Source organism: Balaenoptera borealis, assembly GCF_965194805.1.
Source record: "Balaenoptera borealis genome assembly, chromosome: 6".
In the NCBI taxonomy this organism is placed as follows: domain Eukaryota; kingdom Metazoa; phylum Chordata; class Mammalia; order Artiodactyla; family Balaenopteridae; genus Balaenoptera; species Balaenoptera borealis.
The window spans coordinates 78851200-78875277 of record NC_138863.1 but is presented as its reverse complement, the minus strand read 5'-3'; the positions used below and the strand labels follow the sequence as shown (position 1 = coordinate 78875277).

The following is a 24078-nucleotide window of genomic DNA, read 5'->3' as shown; positions in this document are numbered from 1 at the left end:
GGGGTCACTCTTCATCGCGGTGCGCGGGTCTCTCACTGTCGCGGCCTCTCTTGTTGCGGAGCACAGGCTCCAGACGCGCAGGCTCAGTAGTTGTGGCTCACGGGCTTAGTTGCTCCGCGGCATGTGGGATCTTCCCAGACCGCATGTGGGATCTTCCCAAACCAGGGCTCGAACCCGTGTCCCCTGCATTAGCAGGCAGATTCTCAACCACTGCGCCACCAGGGAAGCCCTCCAAAGCTCTTTTGAGCCCTCACAGATGGGTCAGGCTGCATGCCCTAAGTCACCCAACCATTAGCTAATGAAGCCAAGACTTGCATTACAGGTCAGAGCATCTCTTGAATGATCTCTAAGATTCGTCTGAGATCTGTTCTTAGAGATGTCTTCATAGTGCCAGGAATTAGGTCTTCAAGTACATGGTGATAGAGTATTCACTTGAATTTACAGCAAAATACATGCAATCAACTATTCCTAAGGATGGGACTATCACACTTTCAGGTTTTCTCTTCCCTTCCTTCAGGCCTATCCATTAGCTCATTATTATATCCAAAGTGGTCAGAGAGGAAATCCACACCTGCTTTTTTTGTTGTTGTTGGAGACTTTTGGACCAAACGAAAAAGAAAAAAGTTGAGGTAAAGTTATTGATTAGAATGAATCTGGGAGAACTCATCAAGAAAAAGAGGGAAAGGACTCAAATCAATAAAATTAGAAATGAAAGAGGAGAAGTTACAACGGACACCGCAGAAATACAAAGCATCATAAGAGACTACTACAAGCAACTCTATGCCAATAAAATGAACAACCTGGAAGAAATGGACGAATTCTTAGAAAGGTATGACCTTCCAAGACTGAACCAGGAAGAAATAGAAGATATGAACAGACCAATCACAAGTAATGAAATTGAAACTGTGATTAAAAATCTTCCAACAAACAGAAGTCCAGGACCAGATGGCTTCACAGGTGAATTCTTTCAAACATTTAGAGAAGAGCTAACACCCATCCTTCTCAAACTCTTCCAAAAAATTGCAGAGGAAGGAACACTCCCAAACTCATTCTATGAGGCCACCATCACCCTGATACCAAAACCAGACAAAGATACTACAAAAAAAGAAAATTACAGACCAATATCACTGATGAATATAGATGCAAAACCCCTCAACAAAATACTAGCAAACAGAATCCAACAACACATTAAAAGGATCATACACCATGATCAAGTGGGATTTATCCCAGGGATGCAAGGATTCTTCAATATATGCAAATCAATCAATGTGATACACCATGTTAAAAAACTGAAGAATAAAAACCATATGATCATCTCAATAGGTGCAGAAAAAGCTTCTGACAAAATTCAACACCCATTTATGATAAACACTCTCCAGAAAGTGGGCATAGAGGGAACCTACCACAACATAATGAAGGCCATATATGACAAACCCACAGCAAACATCATTCTCAATGGTGAAAAACTGAAAGCATTTCCTCTAAGATCAGGAACAAGACAAGGATGCCCACTCTCACCACTACTATTCAACATAGTTTTGGAAGTCCTAGCCAAGGCAATCAGAGAAGAAAAAGAAATGAAAGGAAAACAAACTGGAAAAGAAGAAGTAAAAGTGTCACTGTTTGCAGATGACATGATACTATACATAGAGAATCCTAAAGATGCCAACAGAAAACTACTAGAGCTAATCAATGAATCTGGTAAAGTTACAGGATACAAAATTAATGCACAGAAATCTCTTGCATTCCTATGCACTAACAACGAAAGATCAGAAAGAGAAATTAAGGAAACAATCCCATTCACCATTGCAACAAAAAGAATAAAATACCTAGGAATAAACCTACCTAAGGAGGTAAAAGACCTGTACTCAGAAGACTGTAAGACACTGATGAAAGAAATCAAAGATGACACAAACAGATAGAAAGATATACCATGCTCTTGGATTGGAAGAATCAATATTGTGAAAATGACTATACTACCCAAAGCAATCTACAGATTCAATGCAATCTCTATCAAATTACCAGTGGCATTCTTCACAGAACTAGAACAAAAAATCTTAAAATTTGTATGGAGACACAAAAGACCCTGAATAGCCAAAGCAATCTTGAGGGAAAAAAACAGAGCTGGAGGAATCAGACTCCCTAACTTCAGACTATACCACAAAGCTACAGTAATCAAGACAGTATGGTACTGGTACAAAGACAGAAATATAGATCAATGGAACAAAATAGAAAGCCCAGAGATAAACCCACGCACCTATGGTCACCTAATCTATGACAAAGGAGGCCAGAATATACAATGGAGCAAAGATAGCCTCTTCAATAAGTGGTGCTGGGAAAACTGGACAGCTACATGTAAAAGAATGAAATTAGAACACTCCCTAACACCATACACAAAAATAAACTCAAAATGGATTAAAGACCTAAATGTAAGACCAGACACTATAAAATTCTTAGAGGAGAACATAGGAAGAACACTCTTTGACGTAAATCACAGCAAGATCTTTTTTGACCCACCTCCTAGAGTAATGGAAATAAAACCAAAAATAAACAAATGGGACCTAATGAAACCTAAAAGCTTTTGCAAAGCAAAGGAAACTATAAACAAGATGAAAAGACAACCCTCAGAATGGAAGAAAATATTTGCAAACAAATCAATGGACAAAGGGTTAATCTCCAAAATATATAAACAGCTCATGCAGCTCAATATTACAAAAAACAAACAACCCAATCCAAAAATGGGCAGAAGACCTAAATAGACATTTCACCAAAGAAGACATACAGATGGGCAAGAGGCACATGAAAAGATGCTCAACATCACTAATTATTAGAGAAATGCAAATCAAAACTACAATGAGGGAATCACCTCACACCAGATAGAATGGGCATCATCAGAAAATCTATAAACAACAAAGGCTGGAGAGGGTGTGAAGAAAAGGGAACCCTCTTGCACTGTTGGTGGGAATGTAAATTGATACAGCCACTATGGAGAACAGTATGGAGGTTACTTAAAAACTAAAAATAGAATTACCATATAACCCAGTAATCCCACTACTGGGCATATACACAGAGAAAACCATAATTCAAAAGACACATGCACTCCAATGTTCATTGCAGCACTATGGAAGCAACCTAAATGCCTATCAACAGACAAATGGATGAAGAAGATGTGGTACATATATACAGTGGAATATTACTCAGCCTTAAAAAGGAACGAAATTGGGTCATTTGTAGAGATGTGGATGGACCTAGAGACTGTCATACAAAGTGAGGTAAGTCAGAAAGAGAAAAACAAATATCGTATGTTAATGCATATATGTGGAATCTAGAAAAATGGTACAGATGAACTTGTTTGCAAGGCAGAAATAGAGACACAGATGTAGAGAACAAACATATGGACAGCAAGGGAGGAAAGGGGAATGGGGGGTGGGATGAACTGGGAGGTTCGGATTGACATATACACTAATATGTATAAAATAGATAACTAATAAGAGCCTGCTGTATAAAAAATAAAATAAAATTCAAAAAAAATAGAATGACTCTGGGAGAGATACTATGATTTAATTTATTTGAATCACCTTTATTTTTCATTAGGAAACATAAGAAGAGGCAGTGATTATTCGTATGAGAGCTGGAAAAAATAGGCAGTTCAGAGATGGGCTTTGAAACTAGACTTAGGTTGGAATCCTAAGACTGCCATTTACTAGGTATTTGCTTTTGGACAAGATACCTAATCTTTCTCTGCTCAGTCTCCTTTCTGAAGAGAAGCATATTAACCTAACCCATAGAAGTGCTGTGAAGATTGTGCAGTCAGAACAGTGTAAGCACTCAGCAAGTATCTCTCCATACTGGTTAGCAAGCACACTTCCGTTGATGGATTTATCTTGGCCCTTTGCTTCTTGGGTGAGCTCATATTTGCTATTTTTAACCCCTCTCTTAAAAAAAAATGCATAGAGATGTAAAGCTTAAATTATTCAAAATGAGGAAGAATTAAAGGCTCTAGTAAGAACTTTGGGACAATTAAAGGTATTGGCTAAAAAGAAATTGAGAAATCAGGTTGGGCTTCCCTGGTGGCGCAGTGGTTGAGAATCTGCCTGCCAATGCAGGGCACACGGGTTCGAGCCCTGGTCCGGGAAGATCCCACAGGCCGCGGAGCAACTAGGCCCGTGAGCCACAACTACTGAGCCTGCGCGTCTGGAGCTTGTGCTCCGCAACAAGAGAGGCCGCGATGGTGAGAGGCCCGTGCACCGTGATGAAGAGTGGCCCCCGCTTGCCGCAACTAGAGAAAGCCCTTGCACAGAAACGAAGACCCAACACAGCCAAAAATAAATAAATAAATAAATAAAAAATAAAAATAAAGGAGAAATCAGGTTGGCTTTAGCTCTCCATATTTTTTCTGCGTGCAAACGCTGTGTTCACTCAGGAGGCATTCCCTCTTCGGGAATAACGCAAAGACAGTCAGTTTTGGGTTTTGGTCAGAGAGCTGCATGAAGAAGACTGCTGTCCTTTGCATGTGGGGATGACGCCCTTGACCCACTCTCTGCTCTGAATTGCATGGCAGCTCTAAGGGAGTTGCCCGCCAACCAAGGCTGATGTGGTAGTCCTCCTCTCTGAGACTCCAGTGCCTTCATCAAGACAGCCGGGGCTAGGGGCAGTCACCAGTCACGAGCACAGGCATGTCCTTTACTAACCCACCCACGCCCTGGGTTTCACGGCCAGTCCTGTCAACAAAACGAGCCAATCCATCAGAAACTTTTAGAACCCTAAACAGGTTCCAAGAGACATGACACTCTTTTCCCTTCCAAAAGCAGAATATGGGCTCTCTGGTCACTGAGTGCGCACTCCTGTCTTTTCAATGAGGAAAATAAGGCAGCAGTTGCTTTACTTAGCTATATTTTGTGGGGGTTTTTTTAGTTTCTTGCTCTTTTTGCCTCCTTGAAATACATGCTTAAAAAATGAAAACACTCCTATTTTAAAGCTCTGGTGAATTTAAAAATAGGTCTTTTGTTATCGCTCTTACTCTGCATCTTGATAGATAAAGAAAAAAATTCATGAAACATACACATAGATAATTCAAATGGCTGGGTTTGAAATAAACAAATATTTGAGTACCATAGTCTTATCATCTCTATTGTTAGGTGCTGAAACTAAGCAGGACCCTGTGGGGCCCTCCTGGGTACAAAAGCCTTTCCCATGTGTCCCCTATGTCTCAGTTGTAGGAAAAAGGTTTCAACCTCCTAGACCTTCCCTGAGTTCCAAAGGGCTGATTCAAACAATTACTAATTAAGGAATGCATTACTAGTGAGGGAATACAGACGCAAAGGAAAGGCAGTCAAGAAACAGCAATGGGGCAAGGTCCTGGTTTCTGGTCAAGGGATATGCATAACAATCTGATACGTATCTCTGAGTTCTTCTACAGCCTAAGGCTCCCACCCAGGTGGAGGACTGTTACTTCAGGCTGAGCATAAGCAGTGGACCCCAGACTGGCTGGAACCAAAAGGCGGATGATTGAGATTCCTGGCACACCACCCTGTTACTTCACCACCAACCAATCAGAGGAAGATCACATGCCTTGCAGCCCTCCCCACAAATTTTGTGTATTAAAACTCTTCCTCGAAAACCATCAAGGAGTTTGGGCTTTTTGAGCATGACCTGCCTGTTCTTCTTGCATGGTTCTTGCAATAAGCCTTTCTCTGCTCCAAATTCTGACATTTTGGTTTGTTTGGCCTCACTGTATGTCAGGCACATGAACTTGGGTTCGACAACAGTGTGATGGTTATAGAGCGAAACCCAAGTCTGGGTGAAGAGCCTGAGAAGAGAAGTAGGCAGTTCATACCAAAACACAAGACACACAACGTTCATTCAGGGGGAAAGCTTTTCTCTCGTTGGGTGCATCCTAAAAGCTCTTCTCCTGCCCCCAGTATTTCAGAGTATATAAAACTCCTTCCACGTTGCCACAGCGAAGCTCAGAGAGACCCACAGTGCGGAAAAGGACGAGCCTGAGAACCACAGGCAGCACCGGGCAGGCTGAGGAGGAGGAGCTTCCACCTTCCCAGCGCTGCGTGTACCGTGTACCTACGCACTAGGCAACTGGAACAGGGGAGACACTCGAGAAATTCAGTTCAGGGAGACTGAGTACCACAATGCAGAATCCAGGGCAAATGCACACACAACACTAAGAGTTCTCTGCCTAAAAAACAGGCAGAGAATAAAAAGGCTTTGGATGGGGGAGGTGGAGGTGGCCTGAGAAACAACAGTACTGGGCCAGTGAACAGCACTGCACGAGGGCCCTGGAAAGAAAGGGCCAGAGACATTCTCCTTCTGTTCTCCAGGGGGGAGGGCACTCCCAACACCCAGCGACAAAGGATTCAGCAGCCTTGCAGAGTCTGTACGGATTACTGCATGCATAGTAGTGAAATCATGCCTAACTGCTTGGTTAAATATATATATGTATATAGATATATATACTTTTATATTTGAACCAGGTGAATCTAACTGATAACTGTTCCCAGGGGCCAGGTATGTCCCAAGAGGACAGAGCAGGTAAGTGGCCCTCTGCACACCAACCACACTTGGAGGTGCCTAACAGCGAACGATAGTTCATGTCTGGTTGTCTCCCATCCAGTATGGGATTCAAACTGACAAATACTTGTTGAAAAATTAGTATGGATGAGACCTGTGCTAAGTGCAGTGGTAGCATGAAGGTGAATAAGACGCAGTCCTTGCATAACAGGGGCTCATGATCTGCTAGGGCAGACAGGTCTGCAAACAACCACATTATGAAGGAGAGCATGAGAAGTGCTCTAACAGAAATACAAATGCAACTATGAATAGGAGAGGATAGATTAATTCTGTCTGGGGGAATAGAAAATCTTTGGGAGAAGGTGAAGGGTGTTAAACAAGCAGGGCTGTCAGGAATAGGTTGTACAGCACGTCATCAAGACAGGGCATTCCAGGCAGGGAGGAAAGCAAAGCCAAAGAGCAGGAAAGTAAAGGAAATGTTTGGAGAAGGATGAATTTTGACAAGTCTGTTGTCAGTATCGGGGTGGGAGTTGTGGTGGATACCAGAGATATAAAAGGCATGTTTCATGCCTTTAAATGGCTTACAGTCAAGTTGAGGAGATGAGATATGTGTTCATGAAACAAAGCAATTCAGTGCTAGAACTATGTTATTTAATAAAAGCAATGAGGAATTTGGGATTAATATATATAGCAGTGGGATTAATATATACACACTACTATATATAAAATAGATAAACAACAAGGACCTACTGTATAGCACAGGGAACTCTACTCAATATTTTGTAATAATCTATAAGGGAAAAGAATCTGAAAAAGAATATACATATATATATAACTGAATCACTTTGCTGTACACCTGAAACTAACAGCATTGTAAATCAACTACACTTGAATTAAAAAAAATAAAAATAAAAGAGAGAAGTGAGAGGGAAAAAGAAAAGCAATGAGGGCTACTAGCTTTAGAGTTGAAAGAAGGCAGAGTTCAGAAAACTGTAGATGAGACATTTCAAAAAAAAGGCAATGGGACTGGTTTGCAGGGCAGAAATAGAGACACAGGTGTAGAGAACAAACATATGGACACCAAGGGGGGAAAGTGGCGGGGCTGGGGGTGATGGTGGTGTGATGAATTGGGAGATTGGGATTGGCATGTATACACCAATATGTATAAAATAAATAACTAATAAGAACCTGCTGTATAAAAAATAAATAAAATAAAATTTAAAAATTAAAAAAAAAAAAAAAAAGGCAACGGCAATGTGAAAAAAGGCAGGAAGCAGTGCCCTGAGAGGTTCATGCTGAGGAGAGGTTGGAAATAAAATTGTAGAGGGGAGTAAATGCAGAGAACGGCAAACCGGGAAGCCAGGAGGAGGCGATCGCAGCCCTCCGCAGGGGAGTCGATGGCTGACGCTGCACGTGAGCAGGAGAGTATCAGACGGAAAGGGGGCACAAGAAGCTCAGTCTGGAAGTGGGAAAGAGTGCAGTCTGAGAGACCGACGGGGAGATTGATAGGAAAATGGAGCACGAAGAGGGAGGAGGCAAAGGCAAACCCAAACACAGGTCAAAGGACAGATTCTAAAAATGGTTGACAGGATATAGGGGATACCTACACTTTACTGACTGCTTAGTGTCTGCTGGGCACTGAATGGGATGGGATGCTGGCTAAAGGTGATCGGAGGTGGGAAAAAACCCACCTCCGATCACCTTAATTTAGTCATTTCAAAAAAAACCCCACCTTAATTTAGTCATTTCAACTTGAAGACCAATAGTTTTCATGGTTTGTTTGGTTTTTTAAAAGCTGTGCTAAATCCATCAACAAACTATGAGCATTTTATCTATCTTCCGTTCAGCAGAGATGAGGAGAAACAAAAATCAGAGCTCATAAGAGAGAAGATGTAGTAAAGGTGGGAAAGTTTTAAAATATGTCCTTTAACAAATCCAATAAATCCTCATTATTAACTTTATATTTTGGAAAAACATTCTTCAGCAACTTAAGCTGTGTAGTTTCAAGGCAATACTATCTATAATATTACAAAATTAAAATTAGTAGATAATCTTTCCTCCAAGAAAAGATCACAGAGGATTTAAAAAGGAATGCAGATTGAGTTTTGAAAGTTGCTATTGAAACGTGGTCTGGTACTTGTTGCAGAAGTTATTTATAACCAAAGAGAGCGTAAAAACTGGCCATGAGGAACAAGCAAAAGGCGTGAAGGCTGAGGCTTACACTAGTTCTGAGAATAAGAATTTGAGAAACAAGCCTCTCCTTTTAAGCAATCACTGCTTTACTGAACAAATTCCAGGGAAGCTTGGTTTTACTGCAAATTGTATTACTCCCTTACAAAACTGGAACTACAATAGAACCTACCACCGCCTAGTATGAAATGCTGTATACATGCTGCGTATGAAGAAAAACTGAAGCTCACACTGGCAGAACACCCACACTTTACCAGAAAATAAATCACTACACATATTGTCAAAAAGCAGTCCTCATGAGAACAAAGTGGCTGCAGCTGAAGTTGGCAATGTTCTTCTTGGTGAATAACACTATCACTTGTCTTTCAATGAAACACCAATTTAAATTCACATGAAAACTCTGCAGCAAAAATGCCCCCTGAATGCCCGGGCAAAGTCCCCAGTGAAAGCACTCCTCAAAACATGGAAGGCTGTTTACAATCACCTTCTACCTCAGATGACTACATGAAGAAGGGCTCTTCACAAATATTAGAGTCTTGTGCTCTAGACAATAAAAACGAAGTCATCGTCTGCCCTGAGATATGTTCTCCCTATGGACAATGAGAAGACTATAATTGATTATATTTTGTGTTTTGCTTCAGCCACCAGGAAACTCAGAGCTAAGTTCTAGTTCTCCTCTTGGTATACATCTTCTACCTGAATTTACATTTTCCATGACCCTAATCTGCTTGTTACTAATTTGGGAGGGGGACTTTATATGGTCTTTTAATTCACCTCAAAATCTCTGCTAGATGAGGTGCAACCAGAAATTAAAAAAAAAAAAAAAACCTACAATAATGTTCACTGAATTTTAAACTACCATTTGTGATGGGTGAAATTTTCTTCCATTTTCTTTACAGAAGTATTCAGATAGTTTTTTTGAGCCCTTGGTTGCTGCTCTCCACTAACAATTATTAAAATAACTGTTAATAGACTCTCTTTCCAGACAGGAGGTTTTTCAATCCCTTTCTTGCTGTCTGTCCAGGGTCCTGCTAGCCATTTGGAAGTTTCCAAATACGGAATTCAGTAGTTTACTGTGCCACGGGTTGGCCTAGCTCTGCTCTTGAATGCTGAGTCTGTGATTCATTCAGTATGTTTCTTTGTGTATCTACTAAGATTAGGTATAAACATGCATTGAATCAACTCAAAATCTTTGTCCCACTACTCTTTAATTCATCAACATCAAGTTAGAACAAAAATAAGGCAGGCTCATCTTTCATCTTTCTCCTCCAACATGCTCCGGCCATAATATGCTTCCAAACCTGCTTCATTCACAGTGTGTGTCCCACAGTAGGCACGCAAAAAACACTTGTTGAATAAGGAGGGGGAATGCCCTGATGCCTCCCTGCCCTTGTACAGGCTGTTGACTCTTATTTGAAAAGCTCCTCTCCTCCTGTTCATCTGGCAAACTCCATTTCATCCATCCACTGAGTTGTAACTGTTTGTATGTGGAGCTGTTTTCCTTTCTGACAATAACTTCTCAGGGCAGGTACTGCATTTTTTTCATTTTTGTGCCTCCAGCATGGGCTTGGCACATGGCAGATGTCTTATATCTGTAGGAAGGAAGGGAGGGAGGAACATTTCTTTGCACTGCTCTTCAAAAAGAACGTATGGCATTTTACTAGCTACTCAGAGCTGCATTCAATGGAGAAAAATGCTTGCCTCCAATTTTTCAAAACCACTCCTGCAGAAGCAGATTGAATTTTGTGTTTCACTGAATCCATCCATTCATGATTAATTGGGTAGTTAAGCACATCTAGTTACATGTGCAGCTGGGAATTCCTCCAGCTGTCATTAATTTTAATAAAGATTCAAATCCTCAGTATTTGTCTGCTGAAATGGAGCCACTGTTACCCGTTAGCCAATCAAAATCGAGTGACAAACTGTCCATTATTGACAAACAACAGAATAATTTACGAAAGCTATAAGTATGCGAACTCCATTTGCCCCTTTGGTTACTGCCATAATAAATGTGATACCATTCAATCTCCTGTTTTCTTCTACTAACCGGGTTAAAAAAAAAAAAATCCAGCTATATTCCATAAATCAGGGAACCCTGAGACATTCAACATAAAGACAGTAACGATTAGCAACATGCTAACGACTGAAATTGAAATAAATACATCTCTTTGGCTTCCAGGTTTATTAGCTGGGTGGGAAGAGAGGAAGTACACCTGATGCCTATGCGGCAGCTGGCAAGGAAACATTCTGAAAGGTAATGCAATCTTTTCCAAAAAGAAGAACTAGAATGCTCTCATTTCCCCTCATAGTCTGCAATCAAATAATGAAGTGCGAACACGATCCAGCTCATTTTGGCTGTCAGCCTCTCAGCCTGGTTCGAGTGTGTGCCAGGATCGTGTGCTATTAAATGTAACCGAGGCCTGCAGATGAACCTAAAATATCCAACCCATTCTCCAAAGAAGGAGAACACGAAAAGCTCAGCCTCCATGCCTAGCCATTTCTTTCTCCCAGACCGGAGTTCTCACCAGCCAGTTGCTTGTCACCCATTGTCACTCCATTTGCTAATATACTGTATTATCAATTTACAGTTTCACATATGCTGCAGATAATGCAAAATGCATCTTACTTCCACCTAACACATCTTCCATATGTACACTTGACTTTCAAGCTAAAAATCCAACTCTGCAGCAGAGAGGAACAATTCATAGGCTTAAGAAATGGATAATTTGATTGTCAAGGCCAAGTGTTTGCAGGTCTTGGGTAGATGACGTGTTCTCTTTAATTCAGAGTCCTAAAGAAAATAATACTATGACAGAATGGCCACAAATATGTATATTATACCTGACGATATAGAATGGGGATCAGGTCCCCCTTCCTCCTTCAAGTATCAGTTGCCTTATGTCAGGGCAGGGTCTTTAGCTAATAAATGATTACTCTTCACATCCCAGGGAAACATCACTGACAGAAGCCTCACCAAGGGAAAGAGAACCAAGTGGGATAGGGATCTGAAGAAACTAACCAGAAAGGCCCCCCCTGCACTCAAGGAGGGCTAGACGTCAAGAAGCATTCACTGACTGGAAATGGGAATATATCATTTACTGTCTGAAGTAATTTCCTAATGCAGTCGTTTACAAACAAAGAATACTCAACTTCTTACATCAAGTTCATATTCAACTCAATGGGAGCAAACCCTGATATAGCCAGATCCCCTTAAGTAAAAAGGGTGTTTAGCCAAAACCCTACCTTGGTTTCCTTCTAGCTCTGCATAAACAGCTACCTCACTACCTCATTCTATCTTTCTACACACACACACACACACACACACACACACACACACACACACACACACTATAATCAACCTACTCAGTAGCCACCAGGAGTTGCAGCAGACCCAGAATATAAAAACTGGCTTTTTTCCCCAAATAGTTTAGGGACCCTGTATCAAAAAAGAACTATTCAGATGCATTTTTATCTTAGAAATCCTCAACTCAAGTGTGATCAACAGTGCAAGAACATTTTAAAAGAAGCAATTTATCAGCTTCTTTAAATAAGAACTTTTCATGTTTCATCACGAGTTTTTTGTTTTTTGTTTTTTTTAAAAGATTGCAACTCACTGAAGGCTCAGGTGATGGTTAGCATTTTTTTTTTTACTTTTTAATTTTTATTTATTTATTTATTTTTTATTTATGGCTGTGTTGGGTCTTCGTTTCTGTGCAAGGGCTTTCTCTAGTTGTGGCAAGCGGGGGCCACTCTTCATCGCGGTGCACGAGCCTCTCACTATCGTGGCCTCTCTAGTTGCAGAGCACAGGCTCCAGACGCGCAGGCTCAGTAATTGTGGCTCACGGGCCCAGCTGCTCCGCGGCATGTGGGATCTTCCCAGACCAGGGCTCAAACCCGTGTCACCTGCACTGGCAGGCAGATTCTCAACCACTGCGCCACCAGGGAAGCCCATCACATGAGTTTTTAAAATGAGAAGTAATTGAAGACATTGGGTGAAATATTAATAAAGCCAAGAATAAAAGCAGAAGATATATTTTCACTCTTTTGCAGGGGTAAAAATAATTGTCTGATATTTTACTGTTTGTTGAAGTATTAATAGTAATCATAATTGGGCATCAGCACCTATATAAACATTACAAATAAACCACTGTTTATAGCTACTAGGGCAGAGGGTAAGAGCCTAAGAGTAATCATTGCATCTATAAAGCCACCAATTCGTTCACAGCAAGAACAGTTCCTTCAGATTAGCCTTACTTTTAGGAAATACCTGAGCCATTGTCATGGATGGGGAATAAAGGGAAGAAGAAATTCTCTAGTCCTTAACTTTCGCTGTCTTACTATTTTCATCTGATTATGATTTAAAGGGTAAAAACTACAGTCTTGTCCAGCAACAGAAGGACCACTCCATGTCGATGGCCCTAAGACAGGCTCCGGTGTACTTCCCCAGCTTCGTCTCTCACCCCTCCCTGTGGCCTCCTTCATGCTACGCTGAAAGCTTGTAGCTCCCCAGTTTCCTGAATGCATCATGTAGACTCCTACCCTGATGTGTCTCTTCAATACTTCCATCCTAATTCCTACTCATCCTGAAAGAAGAGGCATGTCCCGTTCAGGATGCTTTCTGGGATAACCCCCTGTAGCCTTGCTTAGTGAAAACTGCTGTGTACATTTATTATCACTGCACTTAGATTATTTAATCATTATCCCCCTGTGTGTTCCTTCCCCACTGGCTTGTGCCCTCCATACAGGCAGGAACCATGCTTTATTCATCTCTTTTTTGTTTTCCCCCATCAGGGTTAAACTCAGTGCCTGGTTTTATAAATGTTTATTGAATGAGGGAACATGTAAATAAGTAAATAATTATTATAGAGAAGCAGAGAACAGAAGGTAGGAAAAATAGCACAAGCAAGGGCACTAACATATGACCAGATACATTCATTACAGTTATAGATGAGCTATAGCCCTAACAATCCTCTGCTGTGTCCTAAAGCTGTACTTTGTTAATATTTTTTCCTTGAATTGGATCCTTAATATACTGACCATCAAAGAAATAGAAGTAAGCCACCCAAATTATTCTAGAGAAAAATATCCTATCTTTTAAAATAAGCCTTTTTATACTCATCTTCCATGTCTTTATTTTTAATTTAAAATAGAAGTGGAGGGCTTCCCTGGTGGAGCAGTGGTTAAGAATCCGCCTGCCAACGCAGGAGACACGGGTTCGAGCCCTAGTCTGGGAAGATCACACATGCCGTGAAGCAACTAAGCCCGCGCACCACAACTACTGAGCCTGTGCTCTGGAGCCCACAAGCCACAACTACTAAGCCTGCGTGCTACAACTACTGAAGCCCACGCACCTAGAGCCTGTGCTCCGCAACAAGAGAAGCCACCACAATGAGAAGCCCGTGCACCGCAACGAAGAGTAGCCCCCGCTCTCTGCAACTAGAGAAAGCCTGCACGCAGCAACGAAGACCCAACGCAGCCAAAAATTAATTAATTAATTAATTAAAAAATAAAATAAAATAGAAGTGGCCTTGGCAAGGAAGGAATATCCAGAGGCCAAGGGAAACTGTTGCGATTCCAAGTACAGTGTGGCTATTCTCCTGCCTCAGTTTACCCAACTCCATCCAGCGTGTATGCAAATATCTATGTGGGTGTGAGTGGGGTCTGGGACTAAGCTGAGGCCCTCTAAAATAAACGTTTTATTTTGGAATAATTTTAGATTTATGGAAAAGCTGCAAAGATAGTACAGAGAGTTCTCACATACCCTTCACTCAGTTTCCTCTGATGTTAACATCTTACCTGGCCATGGTCCTGTGTCAAAACTAAGAAACTAACATCGGTACGTTACCATTAGTGAAACTCCAGATATGATCAGATTTTACCAGTTTTCTACTCCTGCCCTTTTTTCTGTTCCAGTATTCAGTTCAGGATATCACATTACATTTAGTATATGCTTTTCTAAATCAAATATTGACTTGATTTCGAATAAGAAAAACTGCTTCAAAGACTGACTAAACATCTCAACCATTCTTCCTGTTTCCTCCCTCTCAGGTGTGATGGACAGGACAGCAGCCTCCTTTCCTGGTCTCAGCCAGGAAGAGCACAGCAGGTGCCTTCCTGCTTCAATTGCCAGGCACATCTATCTGTTCGCTCATTTGGGCTAAGAATGTTTCAATCAGGTCAGCACACAGTTTCTAAATCAAAGAAACTGAGATAGAGTAGAGATGATAGCAATGAAAACAACCAGTAATAAAGAGCCTCCTGAGTTGGTTTTTCAAAGGGATCACATGTGGATCAAAAGTTCTCAAATATTCTTCAAGAGGCTTTTGTCCGGAAGCTTAGCTTGGTGCAACGGGTTAGAAAAAACAGCTGCAGGAGGAGAATACACGGATGGGATGGGCCTTTGCTGCTGTCAAAACCCAGGCAGGGAGGCTGGAGAGGAAGGGCACAGTGGGAGAAGGAACAAAGGCACCAGGGAGAGCCTGTCTTCAGCAGAGGGGCCTTTCAAGGTCTATAGGGCATTAAGAGCAGAAAATAAGGAGCTCATTTGCTGCTAATTTCCATGTTCCCAGGCCTTAAAAGATATAGAGCAGTATATTTAGGTTGAGGTGGTGAACTTGAGCACTTTGGAAAGTTTGAAAGCAGAGACTATGCAGGGACTATTTTTAAGGTAAAAGGAAGCTGAACTTTTGCCTGATGATAAAGAGAGGATTCTATTCTAGTTAGAACAGTAGCTTAAGGTCAATCAGGATACCTTAACAGGCCCTCCATGGTGCAATCCTGGCATCCTTAGCCCTCCTTGGTTTCAGGAATCTGCACACAAGGGAAAGTGAAGATCCTGAAGGAAGCACGTGGAGGGTTGCAGGTGATGATGACAAACCATGACAAAGAAATTTGGACCTACTTCTCTGGAGTTAGAAAGCCAAAGGAAGATTTTAAATGACACGCTTTAAGAATCTGAATGGCTCAAACTCAAGGGCTGCTGGGAGAAAGTGACTTTGCAGGGAGGGCAGAGTGAAAGAAACATGCCTCACTGCAGCATGAGAGATTTAAGTCAGGAATAAGAATACATTTTTTTGACCAAGATGGTAAGAGGACTAGGTTTATGATTCATATTATGAAATCTCCGGCCCTACTTTCTCAAGTTCCCTCATAACTCTGAGAGATTACTTAAAAGAGTATAAGCTGGCATTTTACTTAAGAGTAAAAATTGGTTACTAAACAAGTTTACTAAGTTGGTTATTGTAAGTTGGTGTTAGATATTTTCTCATCTTCTTTAAGTAAAAAGCAAAAAAGCCAACATAAAGGATTTATGAATTTTGTTATGTATATTTTTAAAAAATGCAAACAGGTATCATACTTGAAAAATGATAATTGGATAAATTTAGGAAGAAAGAAAACTTTAGGTAAGTTTCCACCCTTGACTTACTTATTCCTGGGTCCTTTTTTAAGGTTTTCAGGTCTCTTACTATGATTACATTTTCTTATCTACTTTCTAAAGCATAGAAGACCCCTTCTACATGATTTCCTGATATAACCCCTGTCTTGTGTTATAGAAAAAAACAAATAGTTGGAAATACATAAGAGATCAAGATAGATATAAATTGAACCATTTTACTCTATATTTACATGAATACTTGGAAGAATAAAAGTGCTTAAAGCATAAAATTATTCATGCCTATTTTAAAAGCTTTCCATTAAAAAGGACCTATTGTGGAAAAAAACATTCAACATGAGAATTTATCACTAGTTTTAAAACAGTCAACTAAAACAACTTAAATCTTATCTTGATTATAAATTGTCACAGGGAAGGAATTATCTAAGGACTATAAAGTACTTAATGATTGTTCATACCTAACAAAGAAAGCCAAAATATTGAAACTGCATACAACTTTCCTGGAGAGCCACAAGAGGAAATAGTAATTTCTGTTCTGGTGCAAGGTCAAGTTTTTTAAACTATGGGCTTAGACTAGTGATTCCCAACTGGCATAATTTTGCCTCCTAAGAGGGCTTTTAGCAATATCCAGAGATAATTTTGATTGTCACACTGAGTGGGGGAAGGGAATGCTACTGACCTCTAGTGGGTAGAGGCCAGGGATGCTGCAAAACATCTTAAGATGCAAAGGACAAGCTCCCATGACAAAGAATTATCTGGTCCAAGGTGTCAATAGTGCTGAGGTTCAGAAACTCTGGCTTACACTATGGAAAACAGTATGGCTATTCCTCAAAAAATTAAAACTAGAACTATAATACCATATTATCCAGTAACCCCACTTCTGAGTATATATCCAAAAGAACTGAAATTGGGATCTCAAAGAGATACCTGCACTCCCACGTTCATTATAGCACTATTCTTAACAGTCAAGATAAGGAAACAACTCCAAAAGCAGCAGAATACATATTCTTTTCAAGTGCACATGGCACATTCTCCAGGAAAGATCACACATGAGGCCAAAAACAAGCTTTAGTAAATTTAAGAAAAGTGAAATCATATCAAGCATCTTTTCCAACCACAATGCTGTGAGACTAGAAATCAGCTATACAAAAAAAAACTGTAAAAAACACAAACGTGGAGGCTAAACAATATGCTACTAAACAACCAATGGATTACTGAAATCAAAAAATACCTGGAGACAGACAAAAATGAAAACACAATGATCCAAAATCTATGGGATGCAGCAAAAGCAGTTAAGTTTATAGCAATACAAACTTACCTCAGGTAACAAGAAAAATCTCAAACAACCTAACCTTACACATAAAGGAGCTAAAAAAAGAAGAATAAACAAAACCCAAAGTTAGTAGAAGGAAAGAAATAATAAAGAGCATGCAGAAATAAATGAAATAGAAAAAAAAAAAGGAAAAATGAGTGACACTAAGAGCTGGTTCTTTGAAAAGATAAACAAAATTGATAAACCTTTAGCCAGACTCATCAAGAAAAAAAGCGAGAGGCCCCGAATCAATGAAATTAGACAGGAAAAAAGAGAAGTCACGACTGACACCACAGAAATACAAAGGATCATAAGAGACTATTACAAACAACTATATGACAATAAAATGGACAACCTAGAAGAAACAGACAAATTCCTAGACATGTCCAGTCTCCCAAGACTGAACCAGGAAGAAATAGAAAATATGAACAGACCAATTACCAGTAATGAAATTGAATCAGTAATTTGAAAAACTCCCAACAAACAAAAGTCCAGATGGCTTCACATGTGAATTCTACCAAATATTTAGAAAAGAGTTTACACCTATCCTTCTCAAACTATTCCAAAAAATTGGAGAGAAAGGAATGCTTCTGAATTCATTCTACAAGGCCAGCATCATCCTGATACCAAAACCAAAGATATCACACAAGAAAGAAAATAACTGGCCAATATCATTGATGAACATAGATGCAAAAATCCTCAACAAAATATTAGCAAACCCAATCCAACAAAACATCAAAAGGATCATATACCATGATTAAGTGGGATTTATACCAGGGATGCAAGGATTCTTCAATATACGCAAATCAATGTGATACACCACATTAACAAATTGAAGAATAAAAACCATATGATCATCTCAATAGATGCAGAAAAAGCTTTTGACAAAATTCAACACCCATTTATGATAAAAACTCTCTAGAAAGTGGGCATAGAAGGAACATACCTCAACATAATAAAGGTCATGTATGACAAACCCACAGCTAATATCATAGTCAATGATGAAAAGTTGAAAGCATTTCCTCTAAGATCAGGAACAAGACAAGGATGCCCACTCTGGACACTTTTATTCAACATAGTATTGGAAGTCCTAGCCACAGCAATCAGAGAAGAAAAAGAAATCAAAGGAATCCAAATTGGAAAAGAAGGAGTAAAACTGTCACTATTTGCCAATGACATGATACCATACATAGAAAATCCTAAAGACGCCACCAAAAAACTTGTAGAGCTCATCGATTAACTCAGTAAAGTTGCAGGATACAAAATTAATATACAGAAATCTGTTGCATTTATTTTTTTAAATTAATTAATTTATTTATTCATTTTTGGCTGCATTGGGTCTTCACTGCTGTGCGTGGGCTTTCTCTAGTTGCAGAGAGAGGGGGCTACTCTTCATTGTGGTGCGTGGGCTTCTCCTTGTGGTGGCTTCTCTTGTTGCAGAGCACAGGCTCTAGGCACACAAGCTTCAGTAGTTGCATTATGCGGGCTCAGTAGTTGTGGCACACAGGCTTAGTTGCTCCCCGGCATGTGGGATCTTCCTGGACCAGGGCTCAAACCCATGTCCTCTGCATTGGCAGGCGATTCTTAACCACTGCACCACCAGGGAAGTCCCCTGTTGCATTTCTATACACTTACAACAAACTATCAGAAAGAGAAATTAAGAAAACGATCCCATTTACAGCTGTATCAAAAAGAATAAAATACTTAGGAATAAACCTACCTAAGGAGGGAAAAGACTTTTACTCAGAAAACTATAAGACACTGATGAAAGAAACTGAAGACAACACACACAGATGGAAAGGTACACTGTGTTCACGGACTGGAAGAATACTGTTATAATGACCATACTATCCAAAGTAAGCTACAGATTCAATGCAATCTCTGTCAAAATACCAATGGCATTTTTCACAGAACTAGAACAAATAATTTTAAAATTGGTATGGAAACACAAAAGACCCTGAATAGACAAAACAAGCTTGAGAAAGAAGAACAGAGCTGGAGGAATCATGCTCCCTGACTTCATACTATACTACAAAGCTACAGTAATCAAAATAGTATGGTACTGGCACAAAACCAGACACACAAATCAATGAACAGGATAGAGAGCCCAGAAATAAACCCACACACTTACATCAATTAATCTATGACAAAGGAGGCAAGAATATACACTGGAGAAAAGACAGTCTCTTCAATAAGTGGTGCTGGGAAAACTGGACAGCTATATATAAGAGAATGAAATTAGAACATTTTCTCACATCACATACAAAAATAAACTCAAAATGGATTAAAGACCTAAATGTAAGACTGGAAACCATAAAACTCCTAGATGAAAACATAGGCAGAACACTCTTTGACATAAATCAAAGCAATATTTTTTTGTATCTGTCTCCTAAGGAAAAAACAAAAGTAAACAAATGGGACCTAATTAAACTTAAAAGCTTTTGCACAGAGAAAGAAACCATTGACAAAACAAAAAGACAACCTACTGAATGGGAGAAAATGTTTGCAAATGATATGACCAATAATTCAAAGTATATAAACAGCTCATACAACACAACATCAAAAAAAAAACACAACAACTCAATTTAAAAATGGGCAGAAGACCCAAATAGACATTTTTCCAAAGAAGACAGACAGATGACCGACAGACAGATGAAAAGATGCTCAACATCATTAGTCACCAGAGAAATGCAAATTAAAACCACACTGAGATATCACTTCACACCTGTCAGAGTGGCTATCATCAAAAACACCACAAATAACAAATGTTAGCGAGAATGTGGAGGAAAAGGAACCCTCGTACACTGTTGATAGGAATATAATTGATGCAGCCACTGTGGAAAACAGTACGGAGTTTCTCAAAAAACTAAAAACAGAACTACCTTATGACTCAGCAATTTAACTCCTGGGTATATATCTGAAAAAAAACAAAACAAAACACTAATTTGAAAAAATGCATGCACGTCAATGTTCACAGCAGCATTGTTTACAATTGCCAAGATATGGAAGCAACCTAAGTGTCCATCAACAGATGAATAGGTAAAGAAGATGCGATATATATATATATATATATATAGAGAGAGAGAGAGAGAGAGAGAGAGAGAGAGAGGGAGAGAGAGAGAGAGAGAGAGAGAGAGAATGGAATACTACTCAGTCATAAAAAAGAATGAAAGTTTACTTTTGCAACAACATGGATGGAATTGTAGGGTATTATGCTAAGTGAAATAAGTCAGACAGAGAAAGACAAATATTGTATGATACAACTTATATGTGGAATCTAAAAAATAAAATAAAATAGTGAAAATAACAAAAAAGAAGCAGGCTCCCAGATATAGAAAACAAACTAGTGGTCACCGGTAGGGAGAGGGGAGGGGGGATAAGCAAGATAGGGGTAAGGGATTAATATGTACAAACTACTATGTATAAAATAAATAAGCTACAAGGATATATTATACAACACAAGGAATATAGCCAGTATTTTATAATAACTATAAATGGAATATAACCTTTAAACATTGTGAGTCACTGTATTGTACACCTGAAACTTACATAATATGGTACATCAATTATACCTCAATTAAAAGAAAAAGATATGGAAACAACCCAAGTGTCCATCAACAGATTAATGGATAAAGAAAATGTGGTGTATGCATACAGTGGAATATCATTCATCCTTAAAAAAGAAGGAAATCCTACTTGCGACAACATGGATAAACCTGGAAGACATTTGCTAAGTGAAATAAGGAGGGCAAATGCTGCATGATCCCACTGTTACGAAGTATCTAAAATAGTCAAACTCACAGAAGCAGAGACTTCCATGGTGGGTGTGGGGCTGGAGTGGAGGGGGACATGGGAGTTGTTGTTCAATGGGTGTAAAGTTTCAGTTATGTGAGATGAGTAAGTTGTAGAGATCTGCTGAATTACGTAGTGCTTATAATTAAAAACAATACTGTAGTGTGCACTTAAAAATTTGTTAAGAGGGTAGATCTTGTGTTTTTACCATGGGGGTGGGAGGGGGGCAACAAAGGGACACGGGAAACTTTTGGAGGTGATGGATATGTCTGTTGCCTTGATTGTGGTCATTGTTTCATGGGTACATGTTTATGTTCAAACTCAACAAACTGCATACATTAGGAAAAAAAAAAGAAACTGGCTTAGAATCATCAGCTCTCTTTAATGACCAGTATATATTTTTTAATTAAGTGGATATATTTAGAAATATGTTTGTGTTTTTTCTGATTAACAGGAAAACTACTTATCAGTCAACCATAGCTTCACTTTAAATATTTCAATAAGAAGATATCTAGGATGTAGGGACCCTAATACAATGTTAGCCAATATTTATAAAGCTGGTGTTTTGATCACACATCCCTTGAATAACCAGAATAGGATATAGCTCCCTGCTAGGAAACCATCATGGATGAAAAGACAACTGCCAACTTGGAAGGCTTTGGGAAGACTCAGCAAAACCTGCTTGCCTGGATCTCAGCTGGATCCCTATACATGACAGCTGCTGGTGTATAAGGTATATAGCTATAAAACAAATACCTGGAAGGACTCCAAGGTGAACTCAGGTCTGGGAATGTGGTTAATAAACAGTGACTGCCCCAAGGGATTGAGGACTAAATGACATGAAGAGTTCAGTACACTGCAGAACAGAGTAAATGTCCAAAAATACACTCACTAGAATAAGGATGATGATGATGATTGTCATTCTTATTATGAATACCAAGTCTACACAAGAAGAATATTTCCAAAATGAGCACTATTTACCCAAACTTCTCCCCTCCATGTGCTTTGTCTGTGCACACCTGGGAAGGCATTAAAGAGAAACTGGCTGGAACCCTCCATGCACTGACAACTAAAGGGGGTCTTTTGTCTCAATTCCTCGTCTCAATATGGCAGAGACAAATGTTTTGAAACAAAATTGAAAAGGACAGGGGGAGAAAGGGTGCTACCAATTTGCACATTAAGAACATACAACAGGAAAAAATATATAGCATTTTTCTTTGTTGAAAAAAAAAAAGCAACTATATACAGCAGTCACCCTCAGCCATATATACTGGTTTGTTCCCCACCAAAATATGTGGTTTGCCATTATGGAGGCATAGCCCATATTTCAAGTTGCCACGAAAGTTTGTACTTATTTTTTTTAATACAGCACTCATTCAGCATTGATTGAAGTCTATTACAATTCATTCATCCAATCACCAAGTATGTATTAAGCACTCAACCACAGGCAGGGCACCACAGGAGTTGCAAAGATTCATATGACTTTGTCTTTCTTCTCCAATTGCTCCCAATCAGGCAAAGAGAACAGTAAACCTGTGGTTAGCAAGACACAAATATGGACGGCTTCGGAGACTCGGTTTCCTTCCCTCTTTTGCCAGCTGAGAAGAAAGCTGGCTCAGCTCAAAGCAAAATAAGCTGATACCAACCGCTAGGGTCCAGAGGCTTTCCCCTTCTGATAAGGCCACTCCCTGACCAGGGAGCTTCCATTGTTGCACAATCACATAGATGTGCCCTGGGTACTGACCCTATAAATGCATCGAGCATTCTCTCCCCGAGCTGTGGCTACAGTGCAAGCAGACCTTCACGCCTGGCCTAAGCTGTGGGAGGAGAGTTCAAAGGATTGTGTACATGCTGCTCCGTGCCTGCTTATTAATTGTTCCCCAATAAAACTCGTGTTATAACTGCACTGTGTAGCATTAGCATTCCATACAAGCGATCCCTTGCATAAAAGGCAGAATCGGCAACGAAAGCATGCCCAGAGATGGAAATACCATGTTAACTACATCTATAGTTTACCATTCTGACTTCGTACAAAATAGATTTGTTTCTGTTTGTACAAAATAGATTCAAATAATCATTGACTAGAAAGAGTTTCCTGAAATCAAAAGGCATATAGGAGAGTTGAATGAACATGTTCCCTGAAGTTCTGTAGCACATGGAAGGTGTGTTTTAAACCAGAGCCAACGGTAGGGTCAAGTTCTCTTCAGGGGTGAGCGTAGAGCCTCAACAAGTGTAGCCTCAGAGGTATGGTTCGAAGGAGGGATCGTGCTCAATTCTGGATTGATCTGGGGCCATACTAAGGTAGGCCTTCTATAGTTTTTTTTTTTTTTTTTTTTTTTGCCAAAGGGAGTGGTCTGGGATGCATGAGGAGTCCCACAGCAACACCTGACTTCCGGAGCTAGAGACAGGCTTACAGCCATCATCACAGCCATCGGTGACCACACCCTCACCTCCAGGGCAAGACCACCTCGGCACATGCGTGACCCTGAGAGTGTGCCTGGTTACCGCTCTCCTAAGGAGGCACCACCGTCAGGGTCATGCAAGTGTAGACTGGCATGTGCATAGTCCAGAGAGTGAGCGCCTGGGTAAATTCTGTACCCTAGTCTCCTCACTTGCTCACCTCCCCCCCTTCTCCTTCACTCCCATTTGGTGCCCCCTTAATCGGTACGTCAGTCCTCAACGCACACTTTGTTTTATTTAATTAATTAATTAATTTATTTATTTATTTTATTTATTTATTTTTGGCCGCGTTGGGTCTTCGTCGCTGCGCGCAGGCTTCCTCTAGTTGCAGCGAGCGGGGGCCACTCCTCGTTACGGTGCGTGGTCTTCTCATTGCGGTGTCTTCTCTTGTTGCAGAGCACGGGCTCTA

General features: G+C 40.1%; 1 protein-coding gene and 1 long non-coding RNA gene across 7 annotated transcripts in view; one reads left to right on the top strand and one right to left on the bottom strand.

Annotated features, from left to right (window-relative positions):
- Window positions 1-24078, bottom strand: part of CACNB4 (calcium voltage-gated channel auxiliary subunit beta 4) — a gene marked incomplete at its 5' end in the record, with an annotated part of 250477 nt that overhangs the window by 63495 nt on the left and 162904 nt on the right. The gene's annotated exons all lie outside the window — the stretch shown is intronic.
- Window positions 2907-10935, top strand: LOC309630479. Its single transcript, XR_014245694.1, has 2 exons — window positions 2907-4056; window positions 4371-10935. It is a non-coding gene; the product is annotated as an uncharacterized lncRNA (long non-coding RNA).